The 7635-nt window shown below is 46.6% G+C and overlaps 1 pseudogene; it reads right to left on the bottom strand.

The window, feature by feature from the left end:
• Positions 1-318: 318 nt before the first annotated feature.
• Positions 319-7635, bottom strand: part of LOC125516229 — a 58585-nt pseudogene continuing 51268 nt past the window's right edge.

The following is a 7635-nucleotide window of genomic DNA, read 5'->3' as shown; positions in this document are numbered from 1 at the left end:
GGGTTTACAAAAAGTCCATGCCCTAGCCACCTTGCTAAATCTAGAAAACTCATTCTTCATTCAGTTATACGAATGGTTGGATCCTTTGTATTCATAGGTCCATCTAAAGCCTTGATTATATACAAGTCCCATACCAGGATTTTACTATTGCTAGAGGAGTAGTATTGACTTAGATATTTCCTGCAATAAATAGAGTTAGATCTCTTGTTGATTGTATTAGTATTATTAACATTTTCCATTTGGGTATTTTTAATTTTTGCAAGGGTAATTTGGTCTAATCTCGAGTCGAAGGGCTTGGACAAATTGCGTCCGCCCACCAAGGCGGTGCCACATATAAACACAAGTACACATGAAGTTTCTTAGATGAAATATATTTCAAGAGAACCATAAAGCCTACCAACTTGAGTACTTTATTAGACACTGATGCCTCCTGTGGGGACTTAAACTATTGGCACCAGAAAGTCCAACATCACAAAGCCAAAAGAAGCTAATGTTACTGTGAATGGTATAAGCCAAAAGAGGCCAATAGTTGCGATGATCACATATTCCGGAGTCGATGACCCGAATTCCATAATTTCTTGCTCATACCTCTTGGATTCATCTTCACTGCTTACCTTTGGTGTAACCGCAAATGTCATCTTTGATAGCCCTAGTAGCTTCCGAACAATGTCAATGGCTCCAAAGAGAAACGAGGTTATTCTCTTAACCAACCACATCCTTTGTCCGTTCCACCATCCTTTCAATGTGCCTCCACATGATAATGCCTCATATAGGCTGTACATGTTCTTCACACAGAAGGCATATATGAAGGGTGCGATCCGTGGACTCGTAATCTGAAGGACACGTAAATACTGCATTAGTTTTAATAGAAAACACATGCAACCAAGGTGACGCTTTGCTCATATTATGAATCATTACCTTGGGGAAAAGGGGGATGCCTTTGAGGAGGGCTAGTGAAGGGATGATAACATAATACAGGGTAGGGAGTGAATTGGGTGCCCATAGCCCATAGATGCAGTAGCTCATTTGATGTCTTAACTTGGTTTTTCCATGCCCAAACAAGAAGGGGCAGTATTTTGATAGAAAGATTGAGAAACTACCCTCACTCCATCTCTTGTGTTGCAATAGTGTCTGAGCAAGTGTCGTTGGACCTAGACCCATAAACGCTGGTCTTGTAGTATTGTTGTAGACTGACTCCCATCCTCTGCAATGTATCGCCAATCCAGTGATTACATCCTCCATGGGGCAATTATATTTCAACCCAATCTCATCTCCCCATTGCGTGTCATGTTCAGATGTGCAGGTTGCTAAAGACTTTGCTTTCTCTTCAATCTCATCTATGCTAGTATCTTGTATTCTGCCCTTGATCCCTCCGTTCCAGTCTTCTTGATATTCTTTGGTGAACCTCCTGCCACAAAGGATCTCCCTTCTGTGGAAACATCCAGTGCCAACATACAGAGGTCCACCCAAACTGTCCATACCACCCATCTCCACCTTTAAATTGAGTAGCTATGTTAGTGGAAATATTATGGCGAACATGACAATGGTACTCAAGTTACAGTTTAATGATGCTGACTTCATTGATGACATGGAGAGAGTTACCATATATATTATTCTTGGTCATGTTGTCATAGTTCTGAGGATACTGCACAAATCCGAGCTTGTGACCCATTTCTTCGTCAAGGAAAAAGCACAATGCATCTCTGACCGTATTGCTGTTGCTGGAATACGTATTACAGTCCACATTCATGATGACAGGGTTGTTGCTTATCACTGATGATACCCTTATCTGCGTTTCGATGGAAAAAATTGACACATTTTAGTTAAGTCCATTATGATGAAGGTATTACAACAGTTCATGGTATAAACTGCTCATCTAATTGGATGATAACATTGTACCATACGGACAAGACTGGATACCATACAGACAAGACTGGTAGTTAGTACTTGGTAGTACTAGTGTCTAGCATTCATGAATGAGTTTTTGTCTATATGTAAAACCAAGATACTCATATATTCACCACACTTTTTCACAAAAAGTCTGTAAAAGTGGAGGTTCTTACATTTCCTCAACTCTCATACTCCCAAATACTACCTCCGTAACTAAATATAAGACGTTTTTGCAGTTTAATTTAAACTGCAAAAACGTCTTATATTTAGGTAGGGGGTAGTACTTGGGAAAATTCTATTGTGGACTATTGATACAATGCTGGAAAATTGAATTATCAGGGTGTCAACTTTATGCTACAATTTTCTCAAAGGAAAGAAAGTACACCATAACATTTTGGTTACTCTTGTCCAGCAATACTGTTTATCAAAGACTTCAAGGTTGTGAATTAGAATATGGTGCAAATATTATGTTCGTCAAGAATGGTCAGTACAAGATAATGAGCTTAATAATTATAACTATTCTCACGTGCCATGTAAACAAGGGTTGGAAGCACATTTCCTTCACTATCAACTGCCTTTTGGTCTTTGCCATCTATCAGAATCTAACAAAAGAAACAACTTTAGAACCTCGAACACCCCCCAATACCTGTAAGTTATTTACTCCAGAATGCTGGAAACCTTTACTCCAATTGGGGTACGAAATCTACCTGCACAATTGACTGGTGATTTTTTGAGGTGATTTCTGGATTTCATTCATAAAACCCTTTATGATTTGCTCTGATCTCGCTACGAATTTTGCATGGTATGACAGCCGTATCTATGCGCTCAGTCATTTCGTCATACGTGTCCTGCTCAAAATAAATGAAATAGTTTCATTAGTTGCCACGACAAATGTTGAGCACTAATATTAGTAATATATTGATTTTGTCACGTCTGTGGGTGTGTCAATTCATTCCCTGTTAAATAGTCATTTGGCATGTGTTTCAGAAAAACAAAAGAAAGAAGACGTTTGTAATATCTGCTTACCTTGATAAATGACTATTGTCCCCGTGCCATCTCTGGCTGTGGCAACAGGGGCGGACTCTGGGTGTGTCGTGGATTGTGACCTGACCCCCGCCAACAAGCGTGGCTCCAACAGTGCGGGGCGTCAGGCAAAGAAGACGGCGGGCAGAAAGCCGGCCAATAAGCAGGTGGCAGTAGAGGCGGGGGAGACGGGAGCGGTGGCAACCATAGGTGGCGAATTAGGGGCGGCGCTGGGTGCGGCAGAAGTGGGCACCAAGGCCAGGCGTTCCAAGGCGACTCCTGTTGCACAGCGGGCGCCCAGCGCACGAGCCAAGGCCAAGCTTGGGGAGCTGACCTCACTGGAGAGCGCCAAACTTCGGCTTGCTGACAAGAATTTGGAGGCTGCAGGTAATTCCTTACCATCTTACCGCATTCTGAACGCTTTTTCGGATGAACATCTTGCGAACATCTTAGACGATAGTGGAGTTGCGATTAGTGCTCCGTGTAGTGAGATCATCTCACTGGTGCACACGCGGGAGGAAGCGCAGGCCATGCTCGCGGGTGGGGTCGCGCGCTGTGCTGACTCAATCAACTTGCCATCATGCCGGTAGAGGCTGGCTGCGAGGCAGGGTCCGATGAGGAGACAGAGGCGAGGGATGCCTCTGACCTACCTTCTTCCAGCTGGATCCCGGCGCGGAAGCGAGTGGCGAAGGCGGTGACATCCAGGGGGGTGCGTCTGCGTAATCGAATCATATAAATGCGTTATCTATTTTGGAACATCCGTGGGTGTGGCCACGGTGGGAGACGTACACAGCTCAAGGAATATATTTCCAAGGAGAGGATCGACGTAGTTGCGCTTCAGGAAATGTTTAAATATGACTTCTCGTCTCGTGAGCTCCTTTCTTTCGACCCGCTGCAACGTTTCTCTTGGCACTGGGTGCCCTCGTCGGGGCACTCGGGTGGCATTCTTATGGGTTGTAACCTTGATATTTGTGATGTATTGCAATGGGATGTAGGTGTATTTTTTTCTTGCGGCTACCGTGCGTCATCGTGTCACGGGCCTCTCGTGGGTCGTTGTGTGCGTATACGGACCTGCAGACCATTCGCGTTCGTCAGATTTTTTAATGGAGTTAACCAACTTGGTAGGGGGCAAACGATCAATAAATTTGTCACTTGTGGTGGGTGGTGACTTCAATCTAATCCGTTCGGGGCGGACAAAAGCAACACCAACATTGATTGGACTGGGGTGTCCATGTTCAATGGTGCCATTGCGGCAATGGCTTTGCGTGAGGCGGCTCGGACCGGTGCGAGATTTACGTGGACTAACAAACAAACGCGGACGGTTTGGAGTGTGTTAGATAGGGTTTCCTTTACTCCCGAATGGGAGGTTCTATTTCCCTTATGCACACTAGTTGCCGAAACACGTATCGGCTCGGACCATGTCCCGTTGATATTCTCCTCCGGGGAGGAATTCATTAGGCGTAGCCCACGGTTCTACTTCGAAATGGCATGGTTTGAGTCCGAGGGGTTTGCTCAGATGGTTGCGGATCGTTGGTCTACGATCTGCGCCCAGCTTGGGCCACAATGCGGACCAGCTGAGTTCTAGATCACGGCGGCTAGCAAACTCTGGGCTTTCCTTCATGGGTGGGGGGCTAACCACGGCAGTGAGACTAAGAAAGAGCGGGCTAACATTGTTGAGGCAATAGCCGCGAAGGACTGGGAGGTTGATCAGCGGCCCTTCTCGGAGGGGGAATGGGCCGCTCGTTACGACCTAGAACGCAAAGTATTAGCCATCCTCCGAGCTGAAGAGGAGTATTGGCGCCGTAGGGGCGGTATCAAGTGGGTCACCAAAGGAGACACTAACACTGATTATTTACATGCCTACGCTAACGGTAGGAAACGTAAAATTACGATCCTTCAGTTACAATCTGATCAAGGTCTCTTAGTTACCAACGATCGCATTGTCGCCCACATTTATGAGTTTTTCATCGGTCTTTTGGGGACGGCCGAGGAAAAGGCTCTTTGCCTCCGTGATGACCTTTGGGACCCATCCGAACGTGTCACTCAGGAGGAGAACGACGGGCTCGTTCTCTCATTCCTCCCGGAGGAAATTGATCGAGCTTTACACGATATGAAAACGGACACGGCTCCTGGTCCGGACGGGTGGCCGGTAGAGTTCTTCAAAAAGATCTGGCCTAACCTTAAACACATTTTGTATGGTATAGTGAATGGGTTCGCGTTAGGTACTGTTGACCTGGCTAGATTAAACTACGGGGCCATCAGCTTGATCCCCAAAGTTAAAGGGGCTGACAATATTAAACTCTTCAGACCAATCACCCTGATAAATGTCCCGTTCAAGATCTGTGCGAAAGCTTACGCCTCTCGCCTGGCGCCCGTAGCTCAACGGCTGATTAGCCCTAGTCAGACAGGTTTTCTGAAGCACCGTAACATCCTATAAGGACCTTTAGCGCTTCTGGAAATCGTTCACGAGCTTAAACGTACCAAGTCGCGTGGCGTCCTTCTTAAGTTAGATTTCGAAAAGGCCTACGATCGCGTGAACTGGGAGTTCGTGCGAGAGGTCCTCATCAAAAAGGGTTTTGAGGGGGGTTTTGTTCACCGTATCATGCACCTCGTGAGCAGTGGGCACACGGCGGTGACCATCAACGGTGAGATAGGCAATTTCTTCCGCAACAAGCGTGGCCTCAGGCAGGGGGACCCGAGCTCGCCTTTGATATTTAATTTTGTTGTGGATGTGCTTGCAGCGATGATTAGCAAGCCAAGAGATGCAGGGCACATCAAAGGGCTAATCTCTCATCTTATTCCAAGCGGTGTGACACATCTACAATATGCAGATGACACGATGTTGTTATTCGAGCCGGATGACCATAACATTGCCTCGATTAAGTTACTGTTGATCGTTTTTGCAATTTTGTCGGGCCTTCAGATTAATTTTCTCAAAAGCGAAGTGATCACCATAGGGATGGAGGAGCACGAAAGTAGGAGGGTCGCAAACTTGCTCAATTGCAAGATTGGCAAGTTCTCGATCAAGTATCTTGGACTGCCGATAATGCACAAGAGCCTGACTATAGCTGAATGGGCGCCACTATATGGCAAAGTGGTGAATCGAGTTAGTCCTTGGAGAGGAAGGTTTATGTCCTCGACCGCTAGGTTAATTTTGACCAACTCTAGCTTATCCTCTCTTCCTCTGTCTACAATGGGCATGTTCCTCCTGGCCAATGGAGTGCATGCTAAACTTGACACGCCGCGCGCCCGGTTCTTTTGGGAAGGAACTGGGACGAAACGCAAATATCACTTGTTAAAGTGGGCGGCGGTCTGCAGGCCGAAGAAGTTCGGTGGTTTGGGGATCACAAATTCGAAACTGATGAACGTTGCCCTGCTAACCAAGTGGTGGTGGCGGCTAGCCCAAAACGAGAAGGGTCTCTGGGCGGACATTCTTCGGGCAAAATACTTCCCGGACGGCAACCTGTTTAAGGCCAAGGCCAAGGGATTGACCTTTTTGAATGGCATTCAAGCGATGAGACATGCCTTTACGGTTGGGGACCAATTCTCTGTCAACAACAGAGCGTCCGCGCGATTTTGGCTGGACAGCTAGAGGGGACAATCCCCGTTGTGGCAATCTCACCCGGAGCTGTATCAGCTGGCCATAGACACAAACATTTTGGTCGCTGATGCACTTAGAGTGCACCCTCCGGTGATTTCCTTTTTCTGGCTGTTGGAGATGGGAGAGGCGGCTGCCTGGAATGCATTAGTTGCTGAGCTCAAGGGGAGGACTCTCAACAAGGATAATGACGAGATCTCGTGGAAGCTGACGGCCTCTCAGAAATTCTCGGTCAAATCCTTATACGAGAAGCTCACGGAGGGGAATGAGTTGGACATGGCTAAGGGGCTGTTGAAGGCTGGCATTCCCCTCAAGATTAAGATCTTTATGTGGCCAATGTTCCGTAATCGCCTCCCTACATCGGATAACGTGGCCAAGCGCAACGGACCGACAAATGAGACATGCACCATCTGTGGGCTGGGGGAGGATGCTAATCACGTCTTCTTCAGATGTTGTCTCGCTAGATTTGCGTGGAGTGCAGCCAAAGAGGCTTTTAACCAGAACTGGAATCCGCAAACTAGCAACGACCTTCTTACCATACTAACCGCGCAGAGGGGTACGAATGCTCGGGTGGTGTGGCGGTGAGTAGGGGCGATGCTTTGGTCAATGTGGACCGTGCGGAACAAAATTACTATCGAACACATGTTCCCTGCTCACCCCATTGAGATTCTTTTCAAATGCCATACTTTCTTACAGGCTTGTGCGCCATTGGGGAAGCAGCGTGACGAGGGACGCATGATCGAGACTTTGGAGAAGATCAAGCGGTGCATGACGAGATCAAGATCACCAGCGCTGCAAGCTTAACTCTTTTGCGTTCTATTTATCTAGTTGCGAACTAAGCTATGTTATATCTTCGCCCGTGTGAATTGTTAGCTTTATCATTATCGGGACTGCGAGCCCGCTGAACTTATGTTAGTTTGGTTGTAAGGTTGAACTGATGTGGATGCTGCCTTGTGGCTTTATTAATTTAAAGCCGTATGCGCCGTGCGTCTATGTTCCAAAAAATGACTATTCTTTTTTTAGAAAAGGAGGATGTACCCCGGCCTCTGCATCTGGACGATGCATGCAGCCATATTGTTAATTATTCACAAAGACCATACAAGGTGATACATCAATAAGGCTGA

This window comes from Triticum urartu, chromosome 6 (assembly GCF_003073215.2).
Source record: "Triticum urartu cultivar G1812 chromosome 6, Tu2.1, whole genome shotgun sequence".
Lineage (NCBI taxonomy): Eukaryota > Viridiplantae > Streptophyta > Magnoliopsida > Poales > Poaceae > Triticum > Triticum urartu.
Note: the sequence above shows the minus strand (reverse complement) of the source record. Positions and strands in the feature narration are given on the sequence as shown.